We start from the raw sequence: 22557 nt of genomic DNA, 5'->3' as shown, positions 1-22557 counted from the left end.
GAACATATGCCATAAAATGTAGATATTAGGGACAAATCACAAAACGTTGTAATATAATAAAGGAAAATAATTAATCTGTACAAAGCAATAGCACAGTATCCCATGTAGCCAACCTTCACAAACAGAATACCATCTAATGATAAACTTGGTGCTACCTGGCAGAGTGCCATTTGATGATTCAGCTAAAAGTAGTATGTAACCATGCCTCGGCTAACTAGTCCAGATTCATCTAGGTGTAAAACCAGGCTAATGCTTACCTGGTATTGGATACGTACCTAAAGATGTCATCTTATGTGCAGTGCACATTTCCATGACTACCAACCAAGATGTGAAATGTGGAAGATCAGGGAAGGGTCAAGTGTCCCTGACAACTACATCTGCAGGAAGTGGATCCAGTTGCAGCTCCTCTCGAAGTGCATAAATCTATTGGGCTGAGAAGCAGACAGAACTTAGAAAGTATTATAGATAGGAGCTTCCAGGAGATGGTCACACCAAAGGGTCAGCCAAAGGGATGGGTGACCATCAAGAGGATTTGGCAAGTTAGTGCAGGAGTCTCCAATGGCTATTCCCTCTCAAACAGGTAAAACATTTTGGATACTGTTGTGGAGGAATGTATCCTCTGAGGAAAGCAACAGCAGCAGCCAAATAAGTGGAATGATGAAAGGCTCTTTTGTACAGAAGGAAAGGTCCAAGGGTAAGTAATAATGATAGGGAACTCAATGGGAGGGTCACAGACAGACATATTTGTGGCCATGAGTGAGACTCCAAGATGGTGTGTCGCTTCCCTATTGCCAGGGACAAGGGCATCTCTGAGTAGTCACAAGCCATTCTGAAAGCGGAGGGTCATTTCAGGTCACGGTATATATTTTTACTGATAACATAAGCAGGATGTGGTCCTGCAGAAGTTATTTTGGACGTTGTGTTTGAAGTTACAGAGTAGAACCTCGTGTAATCTTAGGATTACCCCCTGTGCTACGAGCTAATGAGGCAAGAAATAGAAAGATAGTACAGTTGAATGGGTGGGGCTAAAGGGCTGGTGTAGAGGGGGAGGGGTTACAAATATCTGGCTTGTTGGCCTCTCCGCCAGGGCAAACGAGACCTATACGAAAGCGATAGGTACACCTAGGTACACCTATACTTGCAAAAAGGTTTGGTAATGCTACTCAGGAGTGCTTAAACTAATGTGACACGTGGTTGCAAACCAGAGCAGTAGGTCCGTATGGGGAGAAACTGAGGAGAAAGTAGTGGTAACGTCAAGTAAATGTTATAAGTCGGACAGGCAGAGAGAGCTACATTAACCAGTGTGGTGGACCGATGATCTGAACGGTGTTTATTTAACCTACAGTACGAAGTGCTATGGCTAAGGCCGATGAGTTTAGAGCCTGGAACAGTACATGAAACTGCCATATTGTAGGGATTACATAAACTTGTTTAAGAAAAGGATTGCCAACTCAGTTTCCCAGACTTTATCTAGATTGTTCAGTTGCGATAAAGAGGAATGAGAAAGAGCTGGGAGTGCTAAGGTGGGTAAGTTCAAAGTTCAAAATAAAATTTATTATCAGAGTTCATACATGCCTCCACATACAACCCTGAAGTTCTTTTTCCTGAGGGCATACTTAGCAAATCTATAGAACAGTAACTGTAAACAGGATCAATGAACAACAAGCTGTGCAAATGAAAATGTAAATAAATAGCAATAAATAACAAAAGCATTAAATAACAAGATAGAGTCCTTAAAGTGAGACTCTTGGTTGTGGGTACACCAGAAATAGAATAAGAGTAGTTATCCACTTTCGTTCAAGAGCCTGATAGTTGAGCAATAGAAACTGTTCTTGAGAGGGTTTTATCCATGATGTACTGGGCTGAATCCACTACCTTTTGTAGGATTTTCACTCAAAGGCATTGGTGTTCCCATACCAGGCCGTAATGCAGCCAGTCAGTACACTTTCCACCACACATCTATAGAAGTTTTTCAAGGTTTTTGATGACATGTCAAATCTCTGCAGACTCCTCGGGAAGTATAAGTGCTGTTGTGCTTTCTTCGCAATTACATTCATATGATGTGTCCAGGACAGTCCTCTGAGTGAGTGACACCCAAGAATTTAAAGTTATTGACCCTCTCCAGCACTGATACTCCACTGAGTACTGGCTCTTGGACCCCTGGTTTCCCTCTCCCAATATCTACAATTAGTTCCTTGATTTTGCTGACAATGAGTGAAAGGCTGTTGTAATTACTCCACTCAGCTAAATTTTCTATCTCCTTCCTGTATGCATATACATCACCACCTTTGATACAGCCCACAACAGTGGGTGTCATCAGTGAACTTGTATATGGTGTTGGAGCTATACTTAGCCACACAGTCATAGGTGTAAAGTGATCGAGGGGCCAAGCACACATCCCTGTGGAGCACCTGTGCTGATGGAAATATTGCAGGAGATATGTTTTGCCAAGCTCAAGTGAGGAAATCCAGGATCCAATTGCACAAAGTGATATTGATGCGCAGGTACTGGAGTTTACTGATTAGTTCTGAGTCGATGAGGTTAAGTCACCAGGGCTTGTTGGAATCTATCTCAAGGTACAGTACTAAGGGAAGCAAGGGAAGAGATTGCTGAGGCTTTGACAGAGATCCACAGTAGACACAGCTGAAGTCCCAGGAGAATGGGAAATATCCAATGTTGTCCTTTGTTGAAGAATTATAGGCTAGTGAGACTTAAATTAGTGATAGAGGCACTATTGGAGAAGATTCATAAGGACAGAATTTGGAAAAAATGTGTGTTTATTAGGGATAGCCAGTGTGGTTTTCTGCAGGGGAGATCCTTTCTCACAAATTTTAATGAGCTTTTTTTGAGGAGGTATTGAAGATGATTAATATGGATAGGACAGGTGATGCCATGTATATGGACTTTAGTAAAGTAGTTGATAAGGCCTCACAGGGGCTCCTGGTCCAGAAATGAATTCATAAATTGGATATAAAATTGGTTTGGTCTTAGACAGAGTGTAGTGGTGGTGGGGTGTTATTCTGACTGAAGGTCTGTTACCATAAGACCATAAGAGCAGAATTAGGTCATTCGGCCCATCATGGCTGATTTATTATCCTTCTCAAGCCCATTCTTCTTACCCTACCTTTAACAGCTTGATTAATTAGGAACCTATCAACCTCCACTTTAAATATACGCAATGACTTGGACCCCACAGCTATCTGTGGCAATGAATTCCACAGATACACTACCCACTGGCTAAATAAATTCCTCCTCTTCTCTGTTCTAAATGAATTGGGAATAAAAGGATCCTTGTTTGGAAAGCTGCCAGTGACTAATGATGTTCCGCATGGGTCGGTGGTGACCACTTCTTTTTATGCTGTATATAAATGATTTAGATGATGGAATAGATGGCTTTGTTGCCAGGTTTACAGATGATACAAAGATTGGTGGAGGAGCAGGTAGTGTTGAGGAAACGGGTAGGATGCAGAAGGACTTAGATTACGAGAATGGGCAAGAAAGTGGCAAATTAAATATAATGTTGGAAAATGCATGGTCATGCACTTCGATTGTAGAAATAAATGTGCAGACTGTTTTCTAAATGGGGAGAAAATCCAAAAATCTGTGATGCAAGGGGACTTGGGAGTCCTTGTGCAGAACACCCTAAAGATTAACTTGCAGGTTGAGTCGGTGGTGAGGAAGGCAAATGCAATCTTAGCATTCATTTCAAGAGGTCTAGAATACAAGAGCAGGGATGTGATGCTGAGGCTTTATACAGCACTGGTGAGGCCTCACCTTGGGTATTGTGTACAGTTTTGGGCTCCTCATCTTGGAAGAGATATGCTGGGATTGGAGAGGGTCCAGAGGAGGTTCACAAGGATGATTCCAGGAATGAAAGGGTTATCATACGAGGAATGTCTGATGCTCTGGGTCTGTACTCACTGGAATTCAGAAGGATGGAGGGAAACTCACTGAAACCTTTCGAATGTTGAAAGGCCTAGACAGAGAAGATGTGGAAAGGATGTTTCCCATGGTGGGACAGTCTAGGACAAGAGGGCACAGTCTCAGGATAGAGGGGCGTCCGTTCAAAACAGATGCTGAGAAACTTCTTTAGCCATAGGGTGGTGAATTTGTGGAATTTGTTGCCACATTCAGCTGTGGAAGCCAGGCCGTTGGGTGTATTTAAGGTAGAAATTAATAGACCCTTGATTGGACATGGCATCAAAGGTTACCAGGAGAAGGCCAGGAAATGGGGTTGAGGAGAAGGAAAAAAAAAGGATCAGCCATGATTGAATGGCGGAGTAGACTCGATGGGCCAGATAGCCTAATTCTGCTCTTATGTCTTATGGCAGCTGTCCCCAACCACCGGGCCGCAGACAGGTGCCGGGCCGCAAAGCACGTGCTACCGGGCCGTGAGGAAACGATATGATTTGGCGATATGAGTCAGCTGCACCTTTCCTCATTCCCTGTCACGCCCACAGTTGAGCTTGAATGCACGCGAGGTCATTACCCGTGCGTCATCCATGTCAGCGCGGGAAGGAGATCAACTCCTTGAGCTTGCAAATGACGGTGGCCTGAAAAGTATGTTTGACATAACATCTCTGCCGGCATTCTGGATCAAAGTCAAGGCTAAATATTCTGAGATAGCCATGAAAGCACTGAAAACATTGCTTCCATTTCCAAAATATCTCTGCAATGAATGCAACGAAAACTAAATTACGGAATAGACTGGACATAAGGAACCCCGTTCGAGTATCGTTGTCTCCCATCATCCCTCGATGGGACCGTCTCGTTGCAGGGAAACAAGCCCAGGGCTCCCACTGATTCAGCAATATTGGTGTATTGCAATGATTTTATATGTTCATACGGGGAAAATATGTGCTGTGTGTCTAATATCCAAACGTTACTTAAAATGTTATGATGCTATTGACTTGTAAGTGCCTTATATAACCATATAACAATTACAGCACGGAAACAGGCCATCTCTGCCCTTCTAGTCCATGCCAAACGCTACTCTCCCCTCGTCCCACTGAACTGCACTCAGCCCATAACCCGCCATTCCTTTCCTGTCCGTATACCTATCCAATTTTTCTTTAAATGATCATATCGAACCTACTTCTGCCACTTCTACTGGAAGTTCGTTCAACACTTACTTCAAGCTCCCCTGTCCTCCCCTGATAATTGACTTATCACTATATTCATGCGAGGAAAATATGTGCTGTGTGTTTAATATTAAATTCGTTAGATAAACCCTTTTAGAAATGAAATTGAATGTATTAGCCACTTAACACCTATATTCCGATCGTGATTAACACCACCCCCCCCCGAACAGAATCGCCAAAAATGATTTGTAGAAAAAAATCGGCACGTACACGCATGCGCACCGGTGCCTGCGCAAGGCTTCATGGTCATTGTAGTCTTTCTCAGGGTAAACACAACATATGTTTGTATTTGACTGCTATTCTTGTCCATTGGCAACCCTACCCCCACCCCCCCCACCGAGTCCACCGGTCTGCAAGAATATTGTCAATAATAAACCGTCCGCATTGCAAAAAAGGTTGGAGACCCCTGTCTTATGGTCTTATGGAACTCCCTCTGTTCTGAGCCTGGCCCTCTGGTCCACAATTCCCCTACTGTGGGAAACATCCTGTCCATATCCACTCTATCTAGGGCCTAGGCTTTTCAATATTCAACATGTTTCAAAGAGGTCCACCCTCGTTCTTCTGAACTCCATTGAGTACAGTCCCAAAGCCATCAAACACTCCTCATATATTAACTCTTTCATTCCCAGAATCATTCTAGTGAACCTCCTCTGGATCCTCTCCAATGTCAGCACATTTTCTTAGATAAGGGGCCCAAAGTTGCTTACGATACCTCAAGTGCAGTCTGAGCTAAGCCTTATAATGTCTCAGATTTATACGAATAATGTTCTACTAGAATCGGTGCTGGGCTCTCTATTGTTTGTATTATACGGTACATCAATTATTTGGATGTAAATGTAGGTGGTCTGATTATTAAGTTTGCAGATAACACACATATTGTCAGAATTGTGGATGATCAGAGAGATTGTTGAAGTATACAACAGGATATAATTCAGATGGAAATTTGAATGGAGACATGACGGATGTTGTTTTATGATATCATTGCAGGCCAAAGGCTTGCTCTTGTTCTTATTTTGTATGTTAACTTAGATTTTAAAAATACAAACTTCAAACTCAAATGCACATTTATCAGTCACTAAGAAACAAGGGGCAGAAGGTACACAGTTTGTTTGCCTTCATTGGTCAGGGCGTTAAGTATAACAATAGACAAGACATGATGCAGTTGTATAAAACTTTGGTTAGACCATACTTGGAGTATTATCTTCAGTTCTGGTTTTCACACTATAGGAAGAATGTGGTTTTAAAGAGCTGCAGAAGCAGTTCGCCAGGATATTGTCTGGATGGGAGTGTATTGGCTCGAAGGAGAGATCGGATGAACTTGGATTGTTTTCACTGGCACATCAGAGGCTGAATAGTGACCTGAGAGATGTATGCAAAATTATGAGAAGCATACTGTAGATAAAGTAAATAGAGTCTTTGTCCCAGATGGAAATGTCAAATACTAGAGGATGTACTGTAGATTTAAGATGAGAGGGTAAACGTTTAAAGGAGATATGCGAGGCAAGTGTTTTCACTCCAAGAGTGATAGGTGCATGGAACATGTTACCAGTGGAAGTGGCAGAAACAGATATGATAGTAAAGCTTAGGAGGGTTTTAACTGAAAGGAATATAGAGAACTGCAAGGAATAGAGGGATTTCAGAACACGAGCTGACAAATGGGATTAGTTTGGATTGTCATCATGTTTGCTGCAAACATGGTGGGCTGAACGGACTGTGCCTGAACTGAACTGTTCTGTGTTAACTTCGATTTTAAAGGTACAAACTTTAATGAGTAGTCATCAGTCACAAAAAAACAAGGAGCATAATCCATGACAGATTGCTAAGTAAATGTGAATTAAAGGGTCCTCACTTTCTATCGATGTATTGTGTTCTGCAACTACTTGTCTCACTTTGTATTGCTGAATATGCTTCAAACAGCATTGCTGACAATTTAATAACTATAACTTACTGCAGACTTTCTGCACAACGCACAGTGGAAGTGTACACTGCATTCTCAGCCAGAGTGATTAATTCATGCCTCAAAGTGATGCGGGTCTAATTGTTGCATGGAATTCAGGTCTATTTAGAACCATCGGGTGTGAGTTGGAGATGGAAGGGGATGCAACTACTGGTGCTTATAGCAGCTGAATGTGCTTCTCCTCTCCTGTGTTAAGGTTGTCCTTTCCTGTAATTAGGAAAGCTCTCTTATGAATCTGACAGGGTACCATCAACTCAACAACTGTGATCCCTGCTGGAAAAGATATAGGGAACAGATAAAGTTTTTACACACGAATCTTAATGAAAATCACTTTAATGACTTTTAAAACATGTTTCCCCACAACTCCTAATCTTTACTGAGAATTCTAATCAAGAACGGCATTTAATGCAGCAACTGTTTAAAGCATACAGTTAAAAGGTGAATTGTAATTTTTAAGCGAGGATCTATTCTATCATAAAGGAAAAGAAATGTACTCATTTCACTCCAGAGATTTTAGACAAATGGGCAACAGTAGATTAAATTGTTTATAGCAATGATACTTAAAGCATTTTGATCAAAATATATTTATGGAACCTCTTCATCTATATAAATGGGTCAGAACTGATTGTACAGGCCCAGATTAGGATCTTAATTAAATAATTTTCAATTATTGGCTAATGCAATATTCTTCCTTGTTGTTGTCATTTTCCCCCCATTTCTTCTTCTTATGCCATTTTTCCTCCCCCTGTGGTTCTGCCTGATTAAGAAGGAGGTTGTTTAGCTGGGTGAAGCAGAACAACTTAATTGTCCTATATTGCATCTTCTTCTTAAGCCATTCCTCGGCAAGAGTGTCTCCAGTTCCATGGGTTCTGAGATGACTAATCTGGCCAATGTTAGACCTACAGCCCCTGTCATAGTGGATGAGGAAGTGCTTGCTGGAATGGGTTGACAGGCAGTCTGGGAATTACTTGTGCTTTTTCTTTTGGTTAGTCTGAACTTTATTTGGGCTTCCAATGCATGGACTCAAGGCTCTCCATGCTGCTATGCCATTTTGAATAGTTCTAGACCTATGTTTTGAATAAAACAAAAAAAATTGATGAAAATACTCAGCAGGTAAAGCAGCATCTGTGGAGAAGGAAACAGTTAATATTTCCAATTTCTGATGAACTTTCATCAGAACTGAACAGTTCATTAGTTCATCATGCACCAATAAATCAAGTATTTTATTGAAAAGCAATTGACCAGATAAATAATTATACTTCTTCCAGCACAGATGCCTCCTGACCCACTGAGATTTCAAGTACTTTTGTTAATATAGTGGATTCTAGTTAATTGCGTCATCAGTTAATCTGGGCAACTGCTAACTTGGGACAACACAAAGAACAAAAACTAACTAACTGTGAAAATTGGTGGGATTCCCTTCTTTTATTTGGGATACTATGCCGCTTAATTGGGGCAGGAGACTGTTGCCAAACAGGGTCTAAGTAGCACCAGTCATGCACACTTGCGTGGCCGTTAGACATTACCTCATGCTTAAGAGTGAACAGTTTTTAAATAACATCAGTTACATGTGTTTGTGTTCAAAAACCAGTGAATTCTGTCACTTAGTTGGCAAGAAATAAGCAGTAAGACAATTCCAAACTGTTTTACTTCACTGCGGATTCAAGCAATCAGGCTTGGAGATGACAGAGCTGGCCAGGAGTGAAAATGAAACAATTTCACTACTTCAGCAAGTCAGGAACTACAAGGAGTTTGAAGGTAATGACAATCATCCTGAATGTTATAATGTAAATGAAGATTTGGAGGAAGCAATTGTTGATAGCATTGTATGAAGGCAGTCCATTATCTGTATGAGGTGTCTGTGTTGATTATGTTCATTGCATACAGTGAATTCCTCAATTAGTAACTATAGTCAAACTGAAAACTCAGTTTTAAAGTACTGTAGTACAATTGGTAGTGTTCTGATTTCTTCTGTATTTCATTAAAGTACATAATTAGTTACTCAGTTTGACTTTGAACCTTTTTAACTACATCCAAGAAGCTTCAGCCACTTTATTGGGCCAAAATGTACCGATCCCTATGTGACCCAATTAACTGGAATCAACTGTGTTTCAAATTTCAAGCATTTCCTGTTCTTTGTTTTTCAATTCTTATTCCATGCTCTTAACCTATAGTACAATAAACCTTTTATCTTCAAATCTTGGAGGCCTGCATCAGCATTTCCTGACAGACTTGACAGTTTGTGTTATCAAAGATCTGGTTCAGATTTGAAATGATTCTGACTATCAGAGAAACAGAAATATTTAAAAAAGTTTAATTAATTAAAATATTACAAAACATTATCAAATAAAACCAAAATCGATTATTTAAATTTCTTTACAGTGCCTATAATAAGTATTCAGCCCCCTTGGAAGTTTTCAGGTTTTATAAATTGAATCACAATGGATTTAATTTGGCTTTTTTGACACTGATCAACAGAAAAATGACTCTTTTGTGTCAAAGCGAAAACAGACCAAAATGATCTAAATTAATTACAAATATAAAATACAAAATAATTGATTGCATACCTATTCATCTTCTTTAATTTGACACACCAAATCATCACTGGTGCACCCAATTGGTTTTGGAAGTCACATGATTAGTTAAATGGAGATCACCTGTGTGCAGTCAAGGTGTTTCAATTGGTTGTAGTAAAAATACACCTGTATTTGGAAGGTCTAGTTGCTGGTGAGACAGTATCCTAACAAAAATTATCATGAAAACAAAAGACCAGTCTAAGCAACTCTGTAAAAAGGTTATTGAAAAGCACAAGTCAGGAGATGGATACAAGAGCATTTACAACTCACTGAATATCCCTTGGAGTAAAGTTAAGTCAATTAACAAGTAGTGGAAATAAAAAGAATAAAGTACAACTGTAAATCTCTTAAAGCAGGCCATCCTCAAAAACTGAGTGACCATGCAAGGAGGGAACTAGCGAGGGAGGCCATAAAGAGACCTGTGACAACTCTGGAGGAGTTACAAACTTCAAAGGCTGAGATGGGAGAGACTGCACATGCAATCACTGTTGCCCAAGTGCTTCACCAGTTGCAGCTCTATGGGAGACTGTTGGAAAAAAAAACTCACATGAAATCTCAGCTAGAGTTTGCCAGAATGCATGTGGGAGACTTGGAAGTCAGTTGGAAGAAGGTTCTATGGTCTGATGAAACCAAAATTTAGCTTTTTGGCCATCAGACTAAACACTATGGTGTAAGCCAAACACCGCACATCACATCAGTTAAAACACACCATTCCTACTGTGAAGCATGGTGGTGGCTGCACCATGCTGTGGGAATGCTTCACTGCAGCAGACCCTGGAAGACTTGGAAGACTTGTGAAGGTAGAAGCTAAAATGAATGCAGCAAAATACATAAGTGACGCTCACTGTTAGATTTTCTTTAATACCCTTACAGGTTCCCTTAAGTTCTTTAGAAAAGGAAACATGATGCCCTGAACCAGATCATTTTCAATGCCAGTTTTACAAACACATGGTTGATTCTAACTATTCATTAAGTTGCACTGTGATGCACTCAGTTGTATCACTATCTTCTCAGAATGATAAATGACAGATATGCCACTGATCTGCTGAGAATGAAGTAAAATAATGATTTAAGTCAAATGTTGAGATTTCTTTCTCAAAATCTTCCTTTTTCCTCAGCCAGTCAGTTCAAACCTTTTCAAGAGAAATTACAGTCCCTATAAAAAGTATTCACCGCCGCACCCCTTCCCCCCGGAAGTTTTCATGTTTTATTGTTTGACAACATTGAATCACAGTGATATTAATTTGGCTTTTTTTTTACATCGATCAGCAGAAAAAGACTTTTTTGTCACAGTGAAAACAGATCTCTACAAAGTGATCTAAATTAATTACAAATATAAAACACAGAATAATTGACTGAATAAGTATTCACCCCCCCCCCCTTAATATGACACACCAAATTATCACTAATGCAGCCAATGGGTTTTAGAAGACTCATAATGAGTTAAATGGAGATGTGTTTTTTGCACACCTCTGTGCAGTCAAGGTGTTTCAATTGTAGTAAAAATACACTTGTATCCAACTTTGTCACTATCCTGGCAAAAACAACACCATGAAGACAAATGAACACTCTAAGCAACTTCAGAAAAAGGATATTGAAAAGAACAAGTCAGGAGATGGATACAAGAAAATTTCCAAGTCACTGAATATCCCTTGGAGTACAGTTAAGTCAATCATCAAGAAATGGAAAGAATATAGCACAGTTGGAAATCTGCCTAGAGCAAGCGATCCTCAGAAGCCGAGAAACCGCGTAAAAAGGGGACTGTTGAGGGAGGCCACCAAGAGACCTATGACAACTCTGAAGGAGTTACAAGCTTCAGTAGCTGAGATGGGAGAGACTGTGCATACAACAACTGTTGTCCAGGTACTTTACTGGTCGCAGTTTTATGGGAGAGTGAAAAAGAAAAAGCCACTGTTGAAAAAAACTCACATGAAATCTCAGCTAGAGTTTGCCAAAAGCATGTGGGAGACTCTGAAGTCAGCTGGAAGAAGGTTCGATGGTCTGATGAAACCAAAACTGAGCTTTTTGGCCATCAGACTAAACACAATGTTTGGCGTAAACCAAATACCGCACATCATCAAAAACGCCGTGAAGCATGGTGGTGGCTGCATCATGCTGTGGGGATGCTTCACTGCAGCAGGCCCTGGAAGGCTTGTGAAGGTAGAGGGTAAATGAATGCAGCAAAGTTCAGGGAAATCCTGGAGGAAAACCTGATGCAGTCTGCAGGAGAACTGCGACTTGGGAGAAGATTTGTTTTCCAGCAAGACAATGACCCCAAATGTAAAGCCAAAGCTACAAACGAATGGCTTAAAAACAACAAAGTTAATGTCCTGGAGTGGCCAAGTCAGAGTCCAGATCTCAATCCAACTGAGAATTTGTGGCTGGATTTGAAAAAGGCTACTCACTCACGATCCCCATGCAAACTGATGGAGCTTGAGCAGTTTTGTAAAGAAGAATGGGGGAAAAATTGCAGTGTTCAGGTGTGCAAAGCTGATGGTGACCTATCCACACATACTCAAAGTTGTAATTGCTGCCAAAGGTGCATCTACTAAATACTGACTTGAAGGGGGTCAATTATTTTGTGTTTTATATTTGTAATTAATTTAGATCACTTTTTGGAGATCTATTTTGTCTGTGACACAAGAGTTTTTTTCTGTTGATCAGCGTCAAAAAAAGACAAATTAAATCCACTCAATGTTGTAAAACAGTAATACATTGAAACTTCCAAGGGGGCTGAATACTTTTTATAAGCACTGTAGAGTAAACAGGTAAAATGATGACTATCTTGAGCCCATTTTTGGAGTGTATAGAAAGAACTCTTTGGAGATTAATCCACATACCAGTAATTCTGGTTCTGGTATAGCTCTATATTTCAGTTTGACTGCTGCTCAGAGTGATCATTAGGAAAGATAGAATGATTTTTTTTAAATGTTTGGGTCGCACTGCTGCTTACATCTATCCCTCCAAACAGGTCTCATGGCCAGATTGCAGCTCCCCAAGTAATTGATGTCTCATTTCTACACTGTAGTCTAAGTGTGGAGTGTCATTCTAGATGATATGCTCAAGTTAAGGAACACATGAACACAAGAAAATAGGAGTAGATGTAAAACACTGGATCTCACCATTCAATATCGTAACTGATTTGCTCTGGACCTCAACTCCTCTTCTGTGGCAGTTCCCCATGGCCCTAAATTCCCCTAAAAGTTATCTACATCCCTTTTATATACCTTGAGGGACATGAAGAAGAAGAAAGCCCTTAACTCCGAGTGAAGTCATCGGGACGCCGTCGTAATGGCGTTTTTTGTTTTTAAGCAAGTTTTCTTACTTTTACGAGGCCAAGTTGCTAGCTCGACACACCACTCTGCATGGAAGGAAAGCGTGCAAGGGAGTCGGCTGGATTCAAACTCGGAAGCCTTCACTCCAAAGTCCGGTGCTGATGCCACTACGCCACCAGCTGGCTTTGAGGGACTTAGCTTCCAAAACAAATTATGCCATCTTATCTCGTAACTATGTCACCTTCTTTGTGACTCTACCAGTAGTGGGAACATCTTAACATCTACCTTGTCATGCACCTTTATTAACCTATGTGATTCAATCAAATCATCCCTCATTCTTTTAAACTAGCAACTTTATCAAAGCTAATGACATGCTACCAGCAATAGTGATAGTGGTAGCTTTAATCCGCAAGAGGCTAAAGGGAGACTAGCTTTATTTGTCACATGTACATCAAAACATACAGTGAAATGCGCTGTTTGATTCATCAACTCAAATCAGCGAAAAACGTGCCCACAGGTCTTGCCAGTCTTCCAGCACCAAAGTGGCATGTCCACAGCGCACCCTCACTGTACGGTGGAAAACAGAGTACCTGGTGGAAACCTATGTGGTCGGGGGAAAACATACAAACTCCTTACAGGCACTGGCTGGTATTGAATCCTGATTTGTGATTGCTGGTGCTGTAAAGTGATGCACTAACCTCTATGCTACTATGCCACCCCAATGAGCTAAGAATTCATACAGCACAGAAAAAGGTCATTCAACCACGATGACTATATAGATGATTAAGTACCTATATACTGTATATTAATCACATTTACTGGTTCAAGGCCTAGCACACTTTGATAATTCAAGTGCCTTTTTCAATAGTCCATTAAGTTCTTACAATAATCCAAATGCTTTCATTACTGCCGAGTGCAGACAATGCTTATACTTGTGCTCAATGGTATTTCTGTGGTCCCATGCCACTTATGTATTAATCATGGATGGAAGTTCTTTTCATTTTTAGATGTTTATAGAGTTGACATAGCCACATGAATGAAATCTACAATAGATTAAATTTCTCTTCAGCATTGTACTTATTACTCATTCCATTAGGAAAATTGACAATGAGACTGCCTGATGCAGCACTTAGGCATCTTCTGCATTGCTGAATATAACTATGAGAAGCAGTAACCAAAATTAAACAATAGAATATGATAATAGAGTAAAATGTATAGTACTCAATGAGTATAATCAGACTTGAAATCTTTCAAAAGTCAGAAAAGTTCCCATATTATTGTTTTTGCATCAGCTTATATGGGCACCATGACTGATTTTCTGATACTCATTCTATGCACAATTGGAGAAATCCATATGCACTACATCTACTGCTCTACTTTCATCAATGCATTTAGTCACATCCTCAAAAAATTCAATCAGATCATAAGGCACAACCTGCTTTTGAGAAAGCCATGCTGACTATTCCTAATCATATCATGCCTCTCCAAATGTTCATAAATCCTGCCTCTCAGGATCTTCTCCATCAACTTACCAACCACTGAAGTAAGACTCACTGGTCTATAATTTCATGGTTATTTCTACTCCTTTTCTTGAACAAGGGAATAACATCCGCAACCCTCCAATCCTCCGGAACCTCCCCCATCCCCATTGATGATGCAAAGATCATTGCCAGAGGCTCAGCAATCTCCTCCCTCACCTCCCAGAATATCCAACTTGATGCTTTCCAAAAGCTCCAGCACATCCTCTTTCTTAACGTCTATATGCTCAAGCTTTTCAGTCTGCAGTAAGTCATCCCTCAATCGCCAAGGTCCTTTTCCATAATGAATACAGAAGGAAAGTATTCATTAAGTACCTCCGCTAACTCCTCTGATTCCATGCACATTTTTCCACTGTCACACTTGATTGGTCCAATTCTCTCACATCTTATCTTCTTGCTCTTCGCATGCTTGTAGAATGCCTTTGGGTTTTCCTTAATCCTGCCCACCAAGGCCTTCTCATGGCCCCTTCTGGCTCTCCTAATTTCATTCTTAAGCTCCTTCCTGCTACCCTTATAATCTGCTAGATCTCTATCATTACCTAGTTTTTTTAACCTTTCGTAAGCTTTTCTTTTCTTCCTGACTAGATTTTCAACAGCCTTTGTACACCATGGTTACTGTACCCTACCATCCTTTCCCTGTCTTGTTGGAACGTACATATGCACAACGTCACGCAAATATCCCCTGAATATTTGCCACATTTCTGCCGTACATTTCCCTGAGAACATCTGTTTCCAATTTATACTTCCAAGTTCCTGCCTGATAGCTTCATATTTCCCCTTACTCCAATTAAGTGCTTTCCTAACTTTTCTGTTCCTATCCCTCTCCAATGTTATGGTAAAGGAGGTAGAATTGTGATCACTACCTCCAAAATGCTCTCCCACTGAGAGACCTGACACCTGATCAGGTTCATTTCCCAATACCAGATCAAGTTCAGCCTCTCCTCTTGTAGGCTTATCTACAAACGTACATATTGTGTCAGGAAACCTTCCGAACACACCTAACAAATTCCACCCCATCTAAACCCCCTGCTGTAGGGAGATGCCACTCTGTGTTGGGGAAATTAAAATGTCCCACCACAATAACCCTGTTATTATTGCATCTTTCCAGAATCTGTCTCCCTATCTGCTCCTCGAAGTCCCTGTTACTATTGGGTGGTCTATAAAAAACACCCAGTAGAGTTATTGACCCCTTCCTGTTCCTAACTTCCACCCACAGACTTCATAGACAATCCCTCAATGCCTTCCTCCTTTTCTGCAACTGTAACATTATCTCTGATCAGCAGTGCCATGCCCCCATTTCTCTTGCCTCCCTCCTTGTCCCTTCTGAAACATCTGAAGCCTGGCACTCTAAGAAGCCATTCCTGCCCTTGGGCTCCAAAGTAATGCAGTTTTATTTGGCTATATTCATGGGTATTCATGTAAGGCAGAATGACAATTAAACCTGAACTTGAGCTTCACTTCTGTGCCTTAGCATGCCTTTTGCTCTCCATGGAGCGCTGTAGAACGACCTACTTAGCTATTGGATCTCATTGTTGATTTCATGGCCCAATCTGCTGCAGCTGACTTTGTACACTAGGACAGGCATATCCTTATTTCATCAGGGTATGAGGCTTGCCAGCTACTCTCACCTCGTTTAAGCCCTCTGCCAAAATGGTGTACTGGGATGTGGCCACTGTCACATGAAAACAGCTAATTAGAAGCACAGGTGAGAGCTGAGTGTCTGGTGGGTTGAGGGGAAGGGTGAACCAAAGGTGAGTGAACTGCTCCAGAATAGACACGACAAACCCTTTCACCAGATGTGCTACCCCTCCCTGGTCGCTCCATACACAGCAACGTACATGGATGAATTCCTCTTGTCGATAACTATTAGGAGCTAATATACAGTCTTATGGTACTGTAGTAGTATTGGTGTGTTCTAATTTATTCTGTACTTCATTTAAATACATAATTTGTTGCTCAGTTAAATGGTAGTTGCCTTTTTGGTACTTTTTTAACAATTTCTATGAAACTTTGGCAAATTGGGACAATTGCTTAATTGGGTCAAAATGTATTGGTCTCGATATGTCTCAATTAAGCAAAATCCACTTTATATAGATCTAATTTGTTTAGCTGCTCATGACAGAACAGTACTTTAATGCTAAGAATTAACAGAGTAAATTTCTTTTGGACAGTCTCCAATGTCAGTTTATCCATTGACACGCACAGTACTCCAGTGTTACTCGGTCTATACTGTTGATAGTACTTACCTACTTCTATACGCCAACCCTCTTGCAATAAAGAACAATATATTATGTGTCTTCCTTAGCACTTGAAATATCTGCTTGCTAATATTTTGCAATTCATGCACAATAAAACTTGTTCCCTCAATGCTTTGCTCATCTATAATCTTTCTACATTTAGGAAAGCATCTGTCTTCAGAATCCTCCTACCAAAATGTAAACTTCACACTTTAAGCTTCAATTGCCACCTTTAGGCCAAGCACTCAACTTGCTTATATCCAAATCTTCTTGTTCGGTTGTCCATCGAAATCCGATGACGACGTCCACTCCTTTAATAGTGAGATCTTTGATGACTATACAGTCCTATCCTGGACCCACAAGCTCTATTGCAGGTGGGACATGTATATGTAGTAGTGGTGATGGTAGTGGTGGCAGCCATTGCTGCATTTCTCCTGGCTCTCTTCTGCTGTCTTCTGGTTGGTCTTTCCATCTCCAGAATACAAACCTACACAGCTGTCGCCAAGTGGTATGGTCAGCAGCAACCTCCTCCGGGTCGTCGGGTCTAATCTTGCACTTCCTTAAAGCATTCTTCATCTGATCCTTATAGCACTTCTTTGGCCTTCCAGCTGTGCGTAGACCATGATGTAGCTGGCTGCAGATTCTGCAGGGTAGCCAACATGGGGGCATCCTTATCACGTGCCCCAGCCACTGCAGCTGACACTGGGTGATCATGGCCTTAATACTTCTGCAGCTGGTCTTTGCAAGTATTTCAGTGTGAAGCACCCGCTCATGCCAGGTAATTCCCCGGATGCACTAGAGGCAGCTTATGTGGAAGAGCTCCAAGGACTTGATGTGACAGCTGTAGGTTACCCAAGCTTCGCAGCTATAAAGGAGGGTGGTGACACAGACCGCTTGGTATATGACGACTTTTGTGGAGGGATGAAGTCTCCCATTCTGAAAGACTCTATGCCGAAGTCTCCCAAAGGCAGCTGATGCCTGTTTAATGCGGCTCTGGATGTCATTGTCAATGCTGCTATCCTCAGAGAGAATGCTCCCCAGATATTTGAAAGATGGCACTACTGACAGCTTTTCATCACCAACAAGTACAGCATTTTATAACATACAAACATGCCTTCCCACCTAATTTTATGTCAACAGCAAAGTTACATTTCTTACACACTTCCACCTGCCCTCAAATCATTAATATAAATCATAAAAAACTGGTGCTTCTAGCTATGTGAGCTGCCAATACTTTCTGTTTTTATTTCAATTTCCAGGATTTACAGTTTTGCACTGATTCATTCCATGTACATCTGACCTGCAAATCATGTTACAGGCATTAGCATACTTTGTGATCATTGCTGCCAGTCTAATTTTTGGAGTACTTGATTTGATTCCATTCAGAACGGGGTGAATTTAGGCATAATTTCTTTTTCAGCTGTTGTATTTCAATACAATAGGAGCTAAGTTCTGAATAAGGTATAAAGTACCTGAGCAGGATGAATTGCTCCCTTTATCCAATATACTGTATACAGTACTACATGCTGGAGACATGAATGTGGGATATGCTTAGATAAATAAGCAGCACAACAATCATTTTCTTAATTTGTCTGTTATCCACTGCATACATAAATACACAGTGGGCTGGCCGTGAAATGAACACAAGACATGTAGTTAAAAGTGAACTGTTCCCTTTCCAGTATGTACCCCACTTACAAACTATAAAGTAGCAGACCAGAATGAATTCTTCCATTCTACCCAATGTACATTGCATATGTAAAAGATATGTGAGTGAGATAAACATGAGCTAACAGTTCAAAACTGGAATGAAGTGTTAGCTTTTATCCAAAGGATAGTCAGTAAAAATTTAAGTTTAAATGCATTTAATTTTTTCTAGGTTAAAATAAAAAACCTTGTACAACTGAATTTAAAGCAACACGTTTTGATGAAGAAAAGTGCTAGAGTCTGAGATTATTCTGCAAAATATTTGAAAATTCAAATTGCAACAAGAAGATATCTACTAAGTAACTGGACAGTTGACATGCAGATTTTCTTATCCCTGCTCACATTTTTTGGTGGTCTTTTCCATTACTCTTTGTGGATACAGAGGAACATTAGTAATAAGACAACAACAGATTGTTGGTGACTTGTAAGGAGGTGATGGGTGATGACCCATACCGAAAGCCTCTGCTACAGAAGTCGAATGACATCAGCACACTGAACCAAACTATAAAGAGGCGAGCTAGGAGCTTAGATGTGTATCATCCATCTCCTTGGTTCTGTGGAAAGAAAGAACTATTCACATCAGTTTAAGTCAAGCAAGAATGGTTTTTCCATTAAGTAGTAGTTTTAGTGTTCTGTATTAATGAATCAAGCAGAGCCTGAATCGAATGATGACTAGAAATGCCAACCAACTTGTTTTGGACTCAAAAATAATCGCATAGTAACAATAAGAGTTATAGGAACTAAGGAACAAGCAAAATTTGTTTGACACATAATGGCTGCCCTGATATTTTCTTTGCTGGGGGAATTCTTTATTTAATTTTGTTGCAATCCTGATTATACTTATATCATTATACCTGATTTTATATGCACGGTCTTCTGAGGTAAATCATTCCACGTTACCAACCAATTGTGCGTAAATTTGTTTCACAGGCCCTTTAATACCAGGTCCAGTTTAAATTGAAGATCAGAAAATCCTTGTAATTTCAATGTAGTAGCATTTTAGCCAGTTTCATAATGTCCCTGGTACAGTAGAGTTTTACATTTTAATCCCATTATTAACTATATTTCATATGGAACTTTGTGAGTACAACAATATCAACTCCACATTATAATTACCTAGTTCATCATTTCAAACACGTTAGTTCCAGTGGCATTATGTTTTACAACACATGATCAATTTAATATGTCTTTATGATAATTCCAAATCAAAATCATAACAAATAGTACCAGTAGAATGCAATTAATGCCCTAGCAGTAGTTTGACATGCCAGTCTCAGAGATGACCCACATCAAGCCTACCAACATTGTAAAACATTTATCTTCATAGATGTTCTTTTGGTTATACAGAACATAGTACCGTACAGCCAAGGATCAGGCCATTTGGCCCATGATAGCAGTGCTGACTAATTAATGCCAATCTAACTAATCCTATCTACCTACACAAGGTCCATATCCCCTCTATACCTTGTCCATTTACCTATCCAAAATGCTTCCTAAACATTACGGTAGTACCTACTTCCACCACCTCCCCTGGCAGACTGTTCCAGGCCAGAATGTATAATGTTGTACATTTAATTCCTTTAAAATCCATTTTCTAATCCATAATCCAATCAATTTGAATACAGTGTATCTGGGAAATAACAAAACACATCTACTTCTCTTTGAAACAAAAAGCTGAGTGTCAACATTGATGGCGAAATAGCTGATAGCGGGATAAGTAATAGCAAAGTGATGATAACAGAATTTGGTCAACAGACACAAGTCAAAGGAATTGGAAGAATAGGTAGTTGGGGTAAGGGGTAAGTATTCATAGTTATTGTAGAGCAAGAGGCCACAAACACAGGACTGGGTGATGCCATTAATGAAATTAAGCACATGAGTGAATGTGATAAATTTGAACCGTAAGTGGACAGAGTTTTTATTCTAGGTTAGGGAAAAAGAGACAAAATGGATGACAATTTGGTGTGCTAAATCCAGCCTTCTTGTTCAATTCCCTCTTGATTAAAATCATCTAATTTCTAATATTCTAAATGTATAATATTTATTAAAGGGTAATCATCTGCAGCTTAAAACTTTTGATTCAAAAATTGGATCTGCTGAAATGCTTTCTTTGAACCACAATAGCAAGTGAGAAAAGTTTAACAATCAGATGTTAAGATCTGATTAATTTCACAAAGAGATTAATAATGAGTTCTGTCTTGTAATAGATGTTATTTTTACATTGAAGGTAGAAATATGAAGAGGTATTATACATTACTGGTGTAAAAAACTAGGACCACTAGTGGTCAATACTTTAATTAAGTGTTTGTTACAAAAATACTACCTGCATCACCCATTGGCATAGATTTCCCTAAGCTTTGTCCTCAAGTTATGCATGCTTAAAAAGTGAAAGAATACTGTATACTGTACAAAGATCATGACATCATGGTGTGAAACAGGTACAGTAACAGTGGCAATTACACGAACAATGATCACAGAACGACACAAAAATGTAAATGTTGTACTAATAGAGAAAACAGTGCTCGTTTGAGTTTAGGCTAAGCCACAATGTGGATTTAAAGTAGGATTGATTTAATGTGCACATAAGCAAGTTATTGCCTAACCTCAAAATACCTGTGTTTTAGCTTGGTACATTTTATAGCATTCTTGACTCTGTACTGCAAGGTCTTGGGCTTAGCCTGTATGACTACTCATATTATTCTTGAGCCTTGCCGTCACATTCTCAATTTAATCACTATGAAATTTGTTCCATAAATTAAATTACATTACACAGTGTTAGAAGAGTAGGAGTTCCCATTTTAGGGTTAACTGTCCTTAGCTCAGCACCCAAGTACAAATTATCAAAAAGTTTAACAGAAATGGACATTAACTAACAAAAGAATGCTGAAGCTGATTGCTGTTTGCCTGATATTTAAAGGGGGTGCTGATGGCAACTCTTATTTTTTAATGATGTTGCCTGATCTTCATTGATTTCTTGTTTCCATTGACATAAGGATTGCAGTGAATAGACTAAATCCGTTAGCATTGATCTACTGCTCGGTAAGTCTCAAGGTGCTGCTACATTTTACAATAACAATTAGGGACAGGAATCTTAGAGTGCACTTAGGAACCGTGTTCCTGAGCATTTTCATAGAAGTGGGGAGGGGCCCTAAGATCAATAATTTCTTTAACAAATCATTCTCCATCTCTGCTGTCAGCTCAAGAACAGCAAATTGCAGAATGGTCATTAAGTGCCGACTATCACTATTTTATTTTTATTTTCTGCACTGATCTCTGTCATTGAGAATAGTTGACCTGATCAAAGGTCTTTTACAACACCACTGCTGACTTTTTTATATTTGGAGAGTTATATTTGTATGATGACTATTCTTTTTTCTGATTCCTTTTCAATTATCATGGCCAGAACTTGAACAGCACAGTATAAGATATTTGAGTATAAACATGCCAAATAGGGCTGTTTCTATGATCCTATTGGCTCGTCTTCAAAGGTAGGGGCAATTTGGGAGGCCTATGACTGTGACTCTGACACTAATCCCAGATACCAGGTTGCTACTAATAGAGCGGCAACAATTAGAAAGTTCCATTGTGTGAAGACCTCATTGGAGACAAAAAAAAATCAAACTTTTCATTGACTTGTGCCCAGTTCCTGGATGTATAGAGTTAAAATGTAGATTAGCCATGTTCTAAATTGATGGTGATTATGCTTAAATCGCCAAATGGCTTATTCCTTTTCCAATCTCTTACTTTCCCAAGTAGGAAATGTGGTTTACTCCAGTTCCTAAATTCCTATCATTAGCTTTCAGGAAGACTGCTGAATATTGCCCGTAACATTGAACAAGCTTTAAACGCAATGCAGACCAAGTAACTGGGAAATATGCCTGAAATTCTGGGCCAGAGCAATGGAAATTTAGAGCTGATGTAACAAGTCTTAACTTTTTTTTCCTATAATACAAATATTCTCTGGGCAGATAACATCCCAAAACCTTTTAACAAAAATTATTTTTTTATATTGCCTCTAATATAATGATAATAATATACCTGAATGAGACTGACCACATTTTGGGTGTTAAAGGGATCAAAGAGTGTGTGCATAGGATAGAAAAATGGAGATCATGTTGAACAATAG

The sequence above is a fragment of the Mobula birostris genome, chromosome 1, assembly GCF_030028105.1.
Source record: "Mobula birostris isolate sMobBir1 chromosome 1, sMobBir1.hap1, whole genome shotgun sequence".
NCBI classification, from domain to species: Eukaryota; Metazoa; Chordata; class Chondrichthyes; order Myliobatiformes; family Myliobatidae; genus Mobula; species Mobula birostris.
This window is presented reverse-complemented; position numbering follows the sequence as displayed.